General features: G+C 45.6%; 1 long non-coding RNA gene across 1 annotated transcript; it reads left to right on the top strand.

Moving 5' to 3' along the window:
* Positions 1 to 9,739: 9,739 nt before the first annotated feature.
* Positions 9,740 to 12,851, top strand: LOC122183038. The gene is made up of 3 exons (XR_006180074.1): positions 9,740 to 10,449; positions 12,004 to 12,079; positions 12,632 to 12,851. It is a non-coding gene; the product is annotated as an uncharacterized LOC122183038 (long non-coding RNA).
* The last annotated feature ends 3,766 nt before the right edge of the window (positions 12,852 to 16,617 follow it).

Below are 16,617 nucleotides of genomic sequence, written 5' to 3'. Positions count from 1 at the left end.
TTGTCTCGTCTTCACCTTTAGGAACAATATTTCTTTTTGATTCAATAAAGGACTTGATTTCATTTCACAAATCATCACAGCTTCTTAGCATTTTATCCCAACATAGCAACTCCCCTGCCTGCTGGAGGCCCACCATTGCAATAGCAAAATCTGCTTTATCAGATACCGTCCCAGAAAATTATTTGGATATTTCCAACACTTACTGAGATGCCATTACAATTACCTGAGTATTTGAAATGACAATGCAAGGAAATTTGGACAACGAATTTCAATATCTAGTGCTGCCGATCCCAGTTGATGCCCTAGTTCACTAGAGCGTATATACACAAACAATGATTCTTGAAAATTAAAAAGACACCACAAGAAAAGGGCTCTGGAGATACCAATATAACAGAGTTGAAATCACAAATTCAGTGCAGCATGTAATCATAATTAAACTGGCCAAAGCAATATTCCATAACATATGTTATAACACATGTTATATGTTATGACAATATGTTCATGCCGAAGGAGTTTTGGAGGGGACAGAAACTCGTCTAACTCTTCTGGTGCTTGGTAGGTTACGTTTGCCTAGTGTCTTGCAATATACATCACTCAGTTAAGATTACAATTAGCTCAGCAGTGCAGGAGAGAAGGTGAGTTCTGGCTCATCATAAATATGCATGAAGAGTGCCCATATCTGTGGGAGTGCAGACAGGGTTAGGCTCGGGGTGTTATATTCTCATATTCTGAATCCAACAGGCCTACCGTCTCTTTAAGTAGTTCTCTAAAAGTATTGGACTTACTGTGGGAATGAAATGCCGTTTCTGCATTTAGAAGCAGCAAGATGAGTATTGTATGGTCTCTGCTGCCATCTATTGTCATTTATTGGTACTAACAATTCTTGTAGGGATTCTCTTCATTACTGGAAACAGCACTGATGTACTATACTGTTGCAGGGACTTCAGAAGGTTTCTTCCTGTGACAAGCCTAACTGCAGCTTTTCCATATTTGATTATGTACTGGGGATTATTGCCAAGCCTTGTAGGGGTATGAAAGAACAACAACGGAATAAATGCTCCATGAAATGTTATGGGCTGTGGATATACCCAATTATCTTACTAATTTAAAAAGAAAAAAAAAAAAAAAAGCAAACATAAAATAAGAAAACATAGCACTAGTGGGAATTTGGACCTTGCTTTTGTGAAACGAATGCATCAGTGTCTGATTCAAGGGAAGCGGTTGCAATTTTTAAGGCGTTCTCAAGGTGTTTGTCAGAGGTTTTTGATGAAATATTGCTCTTTCTGTGATTCATCTTTGCAAACAGTGTTTACGTATTCTTCTACTGACAAAAAGTAATGACAATAATAAAGCAAAAATGACAATAATGATTGTGAAGCAAGGGATATTTTTCTATTTTAAGACAGGTATGATGTAACTCTGCTAAGTAGACATAATCAAATATTTATTTTTGTTGAATGTCTAATTGTGACGCTATATATTCAATTTGAAAATTTGCACCTAATGTAGTCATGTTGCCATAAAATAAAAGCGACTCTTTTTAAGTGTTTTAGGTCTTGAAGGCTATTCTCACATTTGTTTATCAGTAATGAAAGCAAGGGTTTATAGTTTTCACTGCTCACAGGACTCTGTTTAGCCAGCATATCAAAACACATGAAATCATTTTCCATAAGTTGAGCTTGCCGTAATTTGAGTTTCATTACCTTTGTTTTTTCATTTTGTTATGTTTTGAAGCATAGCACAGATCAGGTGATTTCTCATCTTGAAGATGCATGTCCAAATCATTTTAATGAGCTATCAAATCCACCAATAAATCTAGCTTTGTAAACCATGTCTCATCTTCACCTTTAGGAACAACATTTCTTTTTGATTCCATAAATGACTTGATTTCATTTCGCAAATCATAACATCTTGTTAGCATTTTATCCCAACTTAGCCACCTTCCTTCAGAAAAGTAAATTGCATTCTGCATATATGTACACACGGCAAAGTCCAAACTGCTGCTTTCCGATGTGCGGAGAAGAGCCCGCAACTTGGAGAACAGCTGCTGGCTTTAGTCACCCTTTCTCGGCTATCGAGAACATGAGACCGCGGCTGGAGGCTGAAGGCGGCATCCGGGGAGAAGCGTGATTTCTTGGGCAGCAACGGCAAACGCTCCGGAACAGTTCACCGCAAGTGCAGCTTTCCACCCATGAGAGCGAAGCAGTGCCGTTCCGATGCCGAGAACCTCCGAATTCAGCCTGCTGCGGTTCCTCTGAGAGGGGTTTTTTTTCTCCGTGGTCCAGAAAGGATTGCTCCCGACTTTTTTGAATGTGCTTCCTGAGAGCACAACGTCTGTGGCTCCTCGAATCTCCAGTTGCCTCTTTAGAAACGGTTTTCCCTTCTACCCTTGTTGTCACAGAATGCAGAAGTGGAGCCACGTAGAATCACACTACAACGAATTGTTGCTCGAAATTCTCTAGTGTATGTGTGTATGCTCCTCTAGTGTATGTGACATATTCCCCAGGAAATACCACCTTATTCAGAAAATTACAGCCTTTTTTCCCCAAATGCCTGCTTTCTCACTAATAGATGATAGTTTCCAACAGTGGTGAAACACTGGCACCGCTCTGCTGGGTTTAGTGGTAGCACTGCTCTTCTGGGTTTAGTGGTGATACATTGGCACAGCTCTGCTAGGTTTCATGGTGGAATATTGCACAGCTTTACTGGCTTTAATAGTGCCCTATCCTCTCCACCTCCCTCTGTGCAAGTAATGCTATTTACAGCAGAAGTCTCTGCAGCTCACTCTCTCACACCAAATTTTGCTTGCGGGGAAACGGTGTGGGGGGTTGCTCTCACACCAGCACAGATTAACTCACTTTCTCTTTAACCCTTTTTCCTTTGTCGTACCCTCCATTACACTTCCACATACCCTCCATTCTACTGTGTACCAGTAACAATTACCTTTCTTATACCATCAAAACAGTGTCCCATTCCTTTCAAAATCCACCAATCAAACTGTACAATTCTTCAGCTTCCACAAACACCCAGCACTTGTTCTTTCATGACTAGGGTACTCAATTAGAAAACTGGTCCCATTATTCCATTTATGTTCCTAGTTTCTTATTTAATATTCCCCCTGGCCCTCCTGCAACATCCTTCCAATGTGCCAACATACACCTGAGAGGTGTTTTGTTTGTTTTTTTGTTTGTCTGTTTGGTTTGCTTTTTTTTCTGGTGTGAGAGCAACCCCCCCCCCACACCGACTAACTAACTAACTAACTAACTAACTATCTAAATAAACAAAAATGGAAAGCAAGTGCTATAGTTTGGAACAAGATTTGAGGGTAAGCAATACAACAGTTGCATGTATTCAGTAAGTGGTGAACAATCCATACACTTTATTAACCACGTTAAGGAATTAGTAAGTGGAGTTTACTTTCTGGACTTGAAGGATGTCTTTTCTGCCTGGTTTGGCCAAAGGAAGCCTAAGATTATCTGCCTTTGAATAGAAAAGTCCCAGTATGGGGAGAAAAGACTCAGTTAATCTGAACAGTGTTACCCAGGGTTGTGAGAACAGCTCAGTGATTTTTGAGAGCTGCTCAACTCATGAACCTGAGACTTGGGTTCCTCCATCCCAGAGTGGAGCCTTGCTGCAGTACGTGGACAGCACAGAAACCCAGAGGACTGTGTGCAATGGACTGTGAGTTTGCTGAATTTCTTGTTTAAATGATTATCAAGTTTCTCAACAGAAAGACATATCTGGGATCTGAGATTACAGCTGGACTTCAAACCTTAAGGACTGTCAGGAAAGAAGCCATCTGCCAACCCCCTGAGTCACAAACTGCCAAGGCACTACGTCAGAATGACAGGATGGTACCAACCATGGATACACAGCTATGGACTGTTGGTAAAGCCCAAATATTAGAAGAAATGGAGAGGCAAGGTGGGCATTCCCTAAACTGAAATAAGAATTCATGAAGGCCCTCTGCTCTGGGGCTACCAGAAATGCTCACGTAATAAAACAAGGAATGGCCTTGGGAGTCCTTGCCCAGAACCTTGGGCAGTGGCACACTTCTCTAAACAGCTTGATGAAGTGAGTAAGGGGTGGCCGGGATGCTTAAGGGCAGTGGCTCCACTAGTACTCAAGTGTTGCTAGGCCAAAGAATAGCAGTTTTGATATCTCATACAGTGCCTGCTGTATTGGAGGTAAAAAGGGAGGCATTGGCTCTCACTCAAAAGGTTCCTGAAATCCCACACCGTCCTGGTAGTGCAGGATGATGTAGAAATAATTGCAACCCAGTATCTTCCTTAGTGAAACTCCTGGACAACCAGTATTTTGTAACAGCTTTGGAACAACTGAAGCTGCATCTTCCAGCCAGTCGGACCTGAAGGACAAACCCTTAGAAGACACAGAAGACACGTGGTTTACTGACGGTAACAGTTTTGCCAGACAAGGAAACTGTAAGGCAGGATATGCAATAGCTGCATAGTAAGGTAACTGAAGCACGACCATTACTTGAGGGGACTTTCGCTCAAAGGGCTGAAATGACTGCCTGGACAGGAGCCTTAATTATATGGACAGATGCTAATTATGTATTTGGGATGCTACACACTCGTAGTACCATCTGAAAAGTGCAAGGATTGCACACACAGTGAAAACTGCATGATGTAAACCTACCAAGGAGTGTGGCTGTTACACATTGTAAAGGACATCAGAAAGGGAACACTGTACAGGAAACTGGAAATAAGATGATGGGTGAGGTGGCAGAACAGGTAGTTGAAGAGGGCTTTTAATTCCAGACGATAAACTTAAAATCTTTAAACCCAAGTCAGAACCTGTGAAATATTCTAGAGAGGATAGGAATCTAATTAATGATTCAGGAGAAAGAGCAACAAAGGCAAATTGACTTCTTGGAACTCCCAAGAAAAGGGGGGGATATGTTTGTATGCTGGTACTAACTGATAACTAACTTTCTCACAGAAGCCAGAGGCATTCCCTTGTAGAACTAATAAGGCACGTGGAGTAATTTAAGTATTGCTGGGTTATTCCAAGATGCTGAGGAACTACTTGGTCTGTGAAGGAAAGTACATTGTCGAAAGTGAAACTCATAAAGAAAAGATAAATTGGTTACTAATTTGTTTTATTTCAGGGTGATATCTCTTGGCAAGTTGATTTTGTGTACTGTTACATTTTGTATTTTGGTTATAATACTGCTATGTTTTGTGTTATATTTATTTGTTATTGTTAAATGTGTGATTGAAAGAAACACTGCCAAGCACGTATTAGTTCACTGTACGCTCGTCACAATTTAATATCCTGAAACTGTGATCCTAGATAGGCTCCTCTAGTGTATGTGACATATTCCCCTGGAAATACCAGCTTATTTATAAAAATACGGCCTTTTTTCCCAAAATACCAGCTTTCTCACTGATAGATGTCAGTTTCCAACAATGGTGAAACATTGGCACAGCTCTGCTGGATGCAATGGTGACACAGCTCTGCTGGGATTAGTGGTTACACATGGGCACAGGTCTGCTGGGTTTAATGGTGACACGTTGGCACAGCTCTGCTGATTTTAATGGAGAAACAATGGTACAGCTGTACTGGTTTTAATGTTGACACACTGGCATAATTCTGCTGGGTTTAAGGGGTGGCACACATTGCACAGCTCTGATGGGTTTTATGGTGGCACATAGAACACCTCTGCTGGGTTTGTTAGTGACAATTAGGCACAACTCTGCTGGGTTTATTAGTGTCACATTGGCACTGCTCTGCTGGGTTTAATGGTGGCACATTGCACAGCTGTCATGGTTTTGTGATTTTTTTTGTTTTCAGTATTCCACATCATAACATCATGTGGGGCACTGGGACTTTAACTGTTAATGCTCAAGTCCTGGGTACCTGCCCAGAAGAGAAGAAGAACTACATTCCCCAGGGGACCTTGCGGTCAGGGAGAGGAGGTTTAACTCCTGGCAAGGTCACCTGATGCTCTTTCTCGCCTGCCCTTCGTCGTGGGCGCTGCTCCTCTTTCCCTGCTGCTCAACTGGACTGCGCATCTCACCTCAGCGTTGTGCTGAGGCCTATCCAACTTTCGGACATTCTCTCTCTCATTAAATTTGATTTATTAGCTTCAATCCTGATTATATTGTATTATAGTGTGTTCTCTTGCATTCCGATAATATACTTAGTAAATTAGTTTGTTTCTCCTCAGATCGGTGCTGCTGTTTTTAATTATGTTGGGGTCCCCTGTTTCCTTTTTTTTCCGGAGGCGTGGATCTGCGGATCCCTCCGCCCCGCTCGTCACGGAACCGGGCCGAACCAGCTCTTAAACCGTTGACATTCTTGGTGGAGAATGGGGGCAAAGGCTGCTTTTTAGCTTTTTAGAACGAATCTCTCTCTGCTCTTGGAGAGCTTTGTTGGGAAAGTTTACCTTTTTCATCGGTGCTCACTGAAAACTTGACCTTGAAAGTCTAGGCGGACTGCCAGTGTTCTGGGATATTTGTAAACTTTGAGCACTGCTATCTTGCTCCCTTAAAGAGAGAAAAAAAATGATTCCACTTTCTCTTTTAAACCTGTTTGCAGAGGGAGCTGCTAATTTCACAGAACTTGGGATTTTTAAACAGGCTCCCAGTCTCTCCTTTGAATCCTTTATGCGGTTTTTGAATGCTCACCTGATCGCATTGTTAATCTCCCTGAATTTACTGTTCATTATTTCAGTCAGTTTTTGTATTTATTGTATTTTGAGGAAGCCTTCCCCAAAACCAGAGAACACTGAATGGCAGGGAGTGTGGAGAGGCTTGGGAGAGATTTTAGAGAGATGGACATCTTCGGTGTCATGAAACTTTACTTCTGAACACCTGAAAGACCCTGAAAGCTTAAGCAGTTTTAATGGTATATGGAAATGCAGAAATGCAATTTTAATGGTATGTGGAAATTATGTGGAAATGCAGTTTTTAATGGTATGGGGAAATGCAGTTGCTAACGGTATGTGGAAATGCAATTGTTAATGGTGTGTGGAAATTGTGTGGAAATGCAGTTTTAATGGTATGTGGAAATGCAGAAATGCAATTTTAATGGTATGTGGAAATTATGTGGAAATGCAGTTTTTAATGGTATGTGGAATTGCAGTTGTTAATAGTATGTGGAATTGCAGTTGAGGGTACAAATAGTGGAATTGTGGAAAAACAAACAAACAAAAATAATGGCAAAAAGGTTAAGGAAAGCAGTGAGTTTGGGATATTAGAGTTGGGCCGGCATGAGAACACATCCCCGCACACCCCCCCACTGCGGCTTGTAAGAACAACTTGGAGTGGGAGAAAGAGCTGGGGGCTGGAGCCTCCCGCTGTGATGTGAAGGGTGCAGTGCTTGTGAATGGGGATGGGACGGAGAATAGCCGTCATCTGCAGAGCTGGGGAAACCCGATATCCAGTGTGAGCACTGGAAGCCTGGGGAGAGAAGGGGGTGAAATTGAAATATAATGTTCGTAATGTCTGTGATGATGAGAGCTTGGATAATGAAAAGGGTTTGGGAAAAACAAACTGAGGAAGGCAAAGTTGAGCAAGGTTAACAGGGATGTCCTTACCTAGAAGAAGAGGTAAGGGGAGCCTGGAAGGACTCAGGAAGAGTTCCACCCCGCCAGGACCGAAAGCAGCAGGGGAAGCAGGGTAAAGAGGTTTATTTTCTGGTATCTCTGGGTGCCTCTTACTCTGTGCTACATCAAGAACTATTACCCGTAGATGATTTTTGTAATAGTTGTAGCAGCTACTGGCAAGAGAAGTTTACTTTTTTTGGACCAATTAAATACAGGCTAGGAGAACAAGTAGGAATATATAAGTTCTTGTACATGCCAGGTTCTCCAAAACCATTATTTGGGCATGACATGTTAGAATAGTTGAACGTAGAGATTAAATTCAGTAGAGACAATTGGAGCTACTTGTCAAGCAAGACTAATGGACTGCAAATTTTAAGTCTGGCTTTAACACAAACTGGGAAAAGCAATGTTGTACTCCCAGAAGTTACGTAAATCCTACATTGGGTATACACAGGATTGCAGGCATCAGGGATACCTGGCAGAGCCAAAAATGCAGCCCAATGAAAGTTAAGTTAAAGATGGGAGCCAGCCCAACCAGGGTAAAGCAATGCCCTTTGAGGATACAAGATTGTAGGAGGATAAAAGAAATAAAAATAACTTTTTGGATTTTGGATTACTAATTGGATAGAAATCCAAATACAACACCCAATCTTGCAAACGAAAAATTGGATGGCTGCCTGGCTCCATCCTCTCTGCACCTCCCTGCAGGGACTGATGGCCATGACCGGGATCCCCCCAAGCCTCCTTGTGTGAAGGCTGAGCCACCCCAGCTCTCCCAGAATCCCACCCCAACCATTTCGCATGCAGTACTGAGGAGGGGAGGGGATTCGGGAGGAGGAATGGGGCTGCTAGTTGCAGTCCTATGACAGCCATTTGTGCTGTCCTGTCCTTACATTGAGGTGGATGTAGTCAACTGAATGGGCTGTGGCAGTCGCCAGGGTCCACAGGGGCCCCTTGGCCCTTGGGAAACCATGGCAACAAATGTCTTGAAGATAAGAGAGAAGAACAGGTTAGACCAAATAAGGAGGAAACAAGACATGCCACATGTCCATTGGTCAGAAATAACTGTAGTAGCCCTAAGGCATGGGAAAAGCTTTAAGAAGGGTGTGCTCCTTGCAATTAACGCCATTTTGCCGCTCACCATATTGGCGTCATGAAAAGCGTGCGAAACTGACCGGGGCTGTCGGAACACTTTCACAAGGGGACTTCAGTCAGGGTCGCCGAAACAAAGTCGACAGGTGGACACGGGGATGGGGGCTTATTGGAGCTGCAGAAATGACCGCAGGCAGAAGTGCTGAAAAACGAACGCTAAGCATTTAATCATTTAACATACAGAGCAATAAACAGAGAAATGACCGTATTCCCAACCAGTTCCCACACTAACAATCGTTCCCCCCTCACGGCTTCCCTCCTCGGGGCCAACACGAATCGGCTCCACGTCGGCTTCACGCAGCTCCGGGAGCTCCGCAAGGGGACAGACAGAGATGGAAAACGGCACTTAGGAACTGCGGCTGCGGGGCAGCAGCTCAGCACAGCGCTGCTGATTCGAGCCGAGCGAGAACCGAAAGCTCTTGCTGACTCCGTGCCAGGCTGCAACGCGTCTCGATCCGTGCGATCGCTCCCTCTCTTTCGGGGCTGCCCGGCTCATCCGGGAGCCGCTCCCGGACAGCGGGCGGGTCCCGCGGCTCGCGGTCAGCAGCCGCTTCTCGCAGCCCCCGCGCCGCCTTCCCCTGACCGCCCGGCACCCCCAAACCACGGGGCGGGCGGCGGCAGGGCGGCGAAGCACCACCCTCCCCACACGGAGCCCCGCGGCTCCGCGGCCGCCATTGGCAGAGTGTTCGCGCTCGGCCCCGCCTTCGCCGCGCTACCATTGGTCGGTCCGCCGGATGGGGCGGGCACTCCGTGGGAGGTCCTTTCCGTCCGCGGTCGCGCAGTCATTGCGTCATCACCGCGCGCGTCCCCGCCCCGGCTGCCTGCAGCGCCGCCCCGCTCCGCGCGCCGTTCCGCTTCCGGGGCCCCGGCGCGCCCAGCCCCAGCTGGGGCTGCGGGAGGAGGAAGAGGAGGGTGGGGACATGGGGGACAGCCCACGCCGTCCCGCTCCGTGAGGACCTTCCTGGAGAAAGGCGAGCACGGGCTGGTGGCTGTCCGCAGGTGGGGGAGCGGGGCGTCCGGGCGGGCGACGCGGCCCGGCGATGGCGCTGGGGAACTCGCTGAAGATCGGCGGCTCCGCGGGCACCTTGACGTCGTGCTGCTGGCGGCGGTCGCGGTAGTTCAGGTAGTTCAGCTCCACGCGGATCGCCTTCTCTGGCTCCTCGATGGGCGCCGACGGCCGTACTTCCGACTAGGGCAAACTGTGCCGGCACGCGGCCAGCGCTGTGCAGGGCGGGGCTGAGCGCGGGGCGATCACCTCCTGTTGCTGGCTACGCTGCTGCCGGTACGAGCGGTCTGCTGGCTCACGTTAAGCCGAGCGTCGATCCACAGCTCCAGATCCTTTTCCTCTACGCAGCCTTCCAGCCGCTCTGCCCCAAGCCTGCAGCGATGCCTGCGGTTGTTGTGACCAAAGTGCGGGACCCGGCATGTGGTGTTGTTGAACCTCGTGCCGTTGGCATCAGCCATCGATCAGCTTGTCCAGATCCCAGGGCAATGGCAGGCAGGGAAGGGAGCATCCTGCTGTGCCACCGTCAGCCTGGGCACCATGTGCTGTGGGTGCCTCAAAACTCCTCCATCCATCTGCACAGGAGCTGCACAGGAGCAGCAGTTCTGGCTGTATCAGCAGGAACTCAGTGCAGCCCTGCAGAGAGTGGTATGGCAACACAAGAAGAAGATGACAGCCGTGGAGCGTGAGTGCCTCAGCAGTGTCTGCAGCCTGTGAGGAGGTGAGCTGGGCTGGGGAGAGGAATGTGTGGGAGTCCTGGGGAGGGACGTGCAATGGCAGCATCAGTGGCAGGATCAACTGCTTCCTCCTCCACTCCTGACACTGTGCATTGGTTCCTTTGAGAAGCACCCCAGAAGCCAGACCCTGTTGTCACATCTGTAGAGTTCCACAGAATGCACAGATGTGGAGATGCTGTGTGTTGGGTTGCTGTTTATTGCAGAGCAGCAGCACAGGGCAGGACTGGGGACTGGGAAGATGGGGATGGTGGGGGGAGTGTGTGGCTGTGGGCTCCTCAAGTGGTACCAGGAAACATCTCCACGTGTTTGTAGCTGTGTGGAGCTGTGCATGTCTCCTGCTGTAACAGAGATGGAGGGGATGGCGCTGACTGAGGGGCAGTGACCGGCGACAGCACGAAGGCGCCGTGAGGTGGCCGCAGTCAGTCCGGCCGCAGCGCAGACAGACGGCGCTGCGGCTCCCCGTCGCACGCGAGGCGGCTTTCGTTCCCCCCGGTAGGGGGCGCTGTGCTGCCGATAGGGGGGCGCTCTTCCCTCCGGTAGGGCGTGCTCTGATGACGTCACTCAGGCGCCCGGCATGGGTGCGCTTTCTGGCGCCGCGTTCCGCTCCCAGCACGGCGTCCCGGTCCGGCCGTGCTGCAGTTTCGCACTGCGGAGGCGTTTGCCCTGAATGCGGCGCGTCCGTGCCTTCTGTGTGTTTGGTTTTCTTTCTACCGGCCTTTTTGCGCTCGGGACGCTTCTGCCTCCCTCCCTCCTTTTTACTGACCTTTCTTTTGTGCTGCGATCTGCTTGTTTAATAGCCCTGCTTATGCCTACAAAGTGACTAGATGGTGAAACTGCATCAGAAAAATATCTATCAGATGTAAAGCTGCTACTGAGTGCCCAAAGCAAATATTAAGACAAGGTAGTTGGCCCTACATTTCTGCCAAGGACTTGAGCAGAAACTAGTTATTTTTCTGATGCGTGGGTTGTAGTTTGTCTGCTGAGATCTGCAGTTCCTTGAAAGAGAACAATTGCAGCGCTGAGGAGCACCTGTGTGGCAATGCCACGCTGAGCTTGCTTGCCTGGGCAGCACAGTGCCGTGATGTTCCAGATGTGTAAGAGTCACAGGCAGGGCAAGCACAGGCACTGCTGCTCTTGCACAAGTGCAGGGCTCACTGACAGCAGCATGAGGGCAACGGTCTGCTTCTCCTTGTAGCATGAGGGCAACGGTCTGCTTCTCCTTGTAACCTCAGCCAGGCTGTCACTAGGGATAGAAAGGGCATTTCTTGCCCACTGGTGCCTTTATCTGCTTGTGCACCGTGTACCTCTCTCATGCGGAGCTGCTGTCAGCAAGGCAGCCCCCGGGGTTGGCTCAGTGCAAAGCAGACTGGCAGTGCACGTTTGTGGGCATTCTGTAGTGCTATTAGAATGTTGCTTTCAGACTGGGAAATCATGTACTTATCATGCTTTTCAGTCTCAATCACTTAACCAGCAATCCATTACCGAATGTCAACCATTTTCATAATTCAGCTTGTCACTGTCTGGTTTTGTTTTCCTAGTGGGGACAAGGAGACAATGGGACTCTTGGCTCAGCTAAAAGCAAAGAATCACTTACCCCTCTGCACACTGTTGATGGTAAGGCAAAATGCGGGTTTAAGCCAAGGCAGTGTAACATTACTGGTTGCAGATGAGCAGCAGAGCAGTTGCCTGTTACCCACACAGTAATAGCAAGACTTGTTAATGAAGCAGCTTACCCATTCCTGTTGGGCAGTGCTAACAGAGCAACACTTTTCAGATCTTAGTTTTTCTTCTAAGGATTCTGTATATCTGACATTACTTGTCTTGCGTGCCTTACCATCCCCCCCCCCCTTTCTTTTCTAAGGTGAAAAAGGCAGCCTTGGAAGGAAAATGATTCCTCATAAAGACTCAGAACCACAGAATTCTTCAACTAGTTTTGCTTTTGCAAGCAGCTTAGTTTCAGGCTAAATTAAACCTGATAACAGCATTAAAAAGAGTTTGAGCACACATAATTAGCAGCTATTCCTAACTCCGTTCTTTTTACATTTCGAGCTCACCAGGTGAGCGTCTTGCATGCTGCTTGAAGCCAACTTGAAAAACAACACAAAGCCATTGTGTCCATGGACAGTGAAAGTTTGACACTCACCCCGGTGTATTGCTCTTTCCTAGGTGAATCTAAGCAGTTTTGATCCGGAAAACCGAGGCCCAGCAATGATGCACTGTGTGCTAACTTCAGTGCTCTTAGGAAGCATGAATTGCTGCAGTTCTGATGACAGCCTTCCACAAGACAACAGCAATGGGGATAAGGAAGAAGGCACTGGAATGGGCTGCCCAGGGAGGTGGAGTCACCAACCCTAGAGGTTTTCAAGGAACATTTGGATTTTGTATTGAGGAATATGGTTTAGTGAGAACTATTGGTGATAGGTGGACTGGATGATCTTGTAGGTCTTTTCCAACCTTGGTGTTTCTGTGAAGGAACTCATCCATGTTCCTGCCCTCATTTCTCCTGGTTCTGCTGATGATGTTGACCTGAGTCCGCCAGACATCACAGTTGTTAGCCTGGATTATGACCCAGTGTCTTTCCAGTGCAGCCCATCTCAAGCAGAGTCTAAGTGCCTGGACAGCAGCACCTCCATGAGGAGCAGGTCAGCATTGCTGAGGAGAAGCTGAACTTTCTGGAGGAAAACTTAGATTCAGATGGCTAGTCCCAGGCACCAAAAGCTCTGAACCAGTCTTTCCATTCTCAGGGGAATCCCTTCTTTACTCTGGACCTCTCTTGCTCTTCTGTCTTTTAATGAGTAAAGGCACATTAATACTCAATCAACACCTTGACTCTGTTCTGGGTCATTCACGGGGACTGGGATCAATAAAAAAAACTGCAAGGCACTTCAACTTGCAGTGAAATGGCTTTCGGCTATGTGCAGCAGAGCTCTGGGTTTGTTCCCATGTTGTATGGCTTTGGGGTGTCTGCAGGGAGAGACCTACTATTTTGTATGGTAGCAAATAGCATCCTGGCTGCTGCTCATTGAAATCCCAAGCTTCCTGGCTGCAGCTTTGTCATCCTTTTCAGTGTTTTTTGATGTTCTTTGATGCCTTAGCTGTTCCCTAACACCTCTGTGCTCCTGCAGTGTCCATGCCTGGCTCCCATGCATGAGCTGGACTTGCAGATCATCTCTAGTCCTGTCATCATCACAGTGCAGCAGTAAGAGTTCATCCTGACCAACATCAGCCAGTACTACTTGGTCTGCAGGTTACTGTCTACTTCTTCATCTCTTCAGCTACGGTAGCATCTCAGGGAAGTCAGATGCAGTCATGCTGTCTGAATTCTGTGCTTGATTAAATCCAAAGCAAATCTTTACACTACAATGAGCAAAACATACTGTCTACCAAATAGGCACGGTTTGTGCCCCAGAATTTCAGGTAGGAGAAAGGCTGGTATCAGCCCAGGGCAGGATCTGGGTCTCCTGGGGACAGCAGCCACAGCCCCTGTCCAATCTGCACAGTGAACCTGGGCCATCCATAGGGCACCTTGTGATCCTCCCCTCCTCTGCACAGCCCCACAAAGCACAAGGGAAGGTCTGGGGAGTGGCAATGCCTGGGTGCCCCTGGAACAAACAGGCCAGGAATGGTGCCCTTCATCACATCCATCCCAAGGCCCTGATGCCCAGTCCTCAGGGCTCTGGGATCCCTCAGTGTCTGTGTTCCAAGGCCTCACCACCATTACTATAGAATCATAGAATGGTTCTTATCATAGAAAACTTCTTCCTTATGAAGAATCTAAAGAGCCTGTTCCCTCCTTTGTTACAGCGCCGTTGAGAAGGCAAATCTCAGGCCTTCTTGGAGCCTTCTCTTCTCTAGGCTGCACAGCCTTAGCTCTCGTAGCCTGTCCTTGTAGGGTGGTATTCCATCCCTGGGACCATTTTTGTTTAATTTTGTTGGTTCATTAGTAGCAGACATTTTATATAAAATGTCCGAAAAGCTGGTGATGTTTCCTTTTGCAATTCTGGCATGCATGTTTAAGATTCAGTGCATAATTTAAATTGTGTGACACGCTTTGAACTTAAGTGCACTGTAATTGTAATGCATTGATTGCTTTCCTTTTATCAAGTTGAAGGGGCAACATTATATCCTTTTCTCTGCTTGATGTAAGTGGTAACAATATACAATTTTCTAACTTCTGAATCTATTGACAGAGCAAAAGCTAGTAAGGATATATTTGAGGTTTTCCTTATCTTTAACCTTATACAAATCTCTAAATCTATACAAAATCTAGTGATTTTGTATAAAAGTGTATAAAGATGAATTTACGTTGAGTTTTTTTCTTGGAGAACTTTACTTCCCAAACAAGCAGATGCTGAAGACATCTGCTAAAGTGCTTTACTCTTGCTGTTCTAGTTCGGATATGGAGTTGCTGGTCCTGCTTTTTTAGGCATCCTCTGGGGATCATTTCCCTTGAGATATTTAATTCTCTCATTTGATCTATTAACTTTACGAAGACAGACCAAACTTCTTCAGGCACACTTGCTTTTCAAGAAAAATAAGTGAATCAAATATGCAATACTGAAAATGTCTATATACAAAATGCAGAGTAAAGGACATTAAAAACATAAAATCAATTCTAAATCATGCTTAACTTTTACTTAGTATTCAAACAAGATAACAATTGGTTCAACCTCCTGTAGCTAAGATTGAAGTGTGCCTAATGAGCTTTAAAATGAACTTCTGTTACTCCATCTATCCTACGTTATTCTCCTAAGTGGCTCTGAAACCAACTCTGGGAGATGGCAACTTAACTGATCCTATGAATGGCAGACATCTGTGAGTTTATTTGTATTCCTTTCTAACCGTGCCTGAGCTGTCACAACTTGCAGTGTACAACAGGAGGTATCTAAAATAACTTCTGCTTTAACTTAATGTCTCTAGCTATAAATCCTTCAGTTCTGCACAATTCCGGCTCTGCAGAGAGATAAGCTTCAACAATTAGGGTAAGGTGGAAACTTCCAAGAAAGGGAGAGCAGGGCAGAAACTGGAAGGCAAGAGCCTTGGTATTTTCGTGAAAAAGAGCCTTTTGTGTTCAGTGTACTCCCCTGCAGTGCTCAAGCTCCCCTATCAGTAGTGCTACAAATTTAGTCTTTTCAGTTTCCTTCACCACCTGGTAGACTGCAGCTAACCTCAGATTCTGTTGCTCTTTCTGACCTGTGTCAACTACTGCTTTCTTCTGTTTCTTTGAAAAATCACTCTTGAAATCATCTCTGTCACGTTTTCAGAATACATTGTGGCATTGCACTGTATCCAAGAATCTATGAAATAGAACATAAGGGGCTGCTGTATTATGATGCACTTTGCCATAACCGAGGCAAATACTGACTAGTTTTGGAAGCTTTAAAAATGTTGTAACCTATAATCTTTGTCTGAAATCAAAGTTAAAGCAACTGCATTTTTAAAACTGTTTTTTATTATTTAAATTATTTTATTTATCTTTATTTGTGCTAAATTTATTTTGTTTTTTAGTTACATATTTATTTGTATGCTTATTTTTATTTTCACCTTAATACTCAAGAATAATACATTGGAAGCAAAGGATAACAAGAAATAAATCCTCCCAGTACAGCATCAGCCCGGTTTCAGCCATAACTGATCTTTAGTCTAACTTCTGTTATATAAGAATTCTAGAGAGCAAGGTTAATACATGTACTTGCAAATGTTAGTTTCAATAGATTAATCTGTGTAACTATAATATATACAACCACTCAGAGGATTGTAAGATGATGGAAAAAAAAAAGATAGAAAGATGCATTAGAAAATGAAGTTATGAGTTTACTAGATTATTACTTTCCTTTTTGCTTTCTCAGTTTTCTTATTGACAAATTATGAAAGAAGAATAACTAAGACTACAAGAACTTAATAACACTACATAGCTCTTCCTAATGGAATATCAGAATCTTGGAATGCAGGAATAAAATAAAAAGAAGTGTAATAGCATCCATTGTTAAAGCACTCTCATAATACAGCTTCTACTAACTTTTGTCACTAAGAGTGACAAAAGACTGATATTTTGTCTTGCCATTTAAGTTTTTTTGCACTCTCTGAAAGATTAAAAAATTGCACATACAGGATTCAGTCCATGAAAAAAATCACAGAATCACAAGGTTGGA

The sequence above is a fragment of the Lagopus leucura genome, unplaced genomic scaffold (assembly GCF_019238085.1).
Source record: "Lagopus leucura isolate 7727_CA_CO unplaced genomic scaffold, USGS_WTPT01 Super-Scaffold_100016, whole genome shotgun sequence".
NCBI classification, from domain to species: Eukaryota; Metazoa; Chordata; class Aves; order Galliformes; family Phasianidae; genus Lagopus; species Lagopus leucura.
This window is presented reverse-complemented; position numbering and strand designations above follow the sequence as displayed.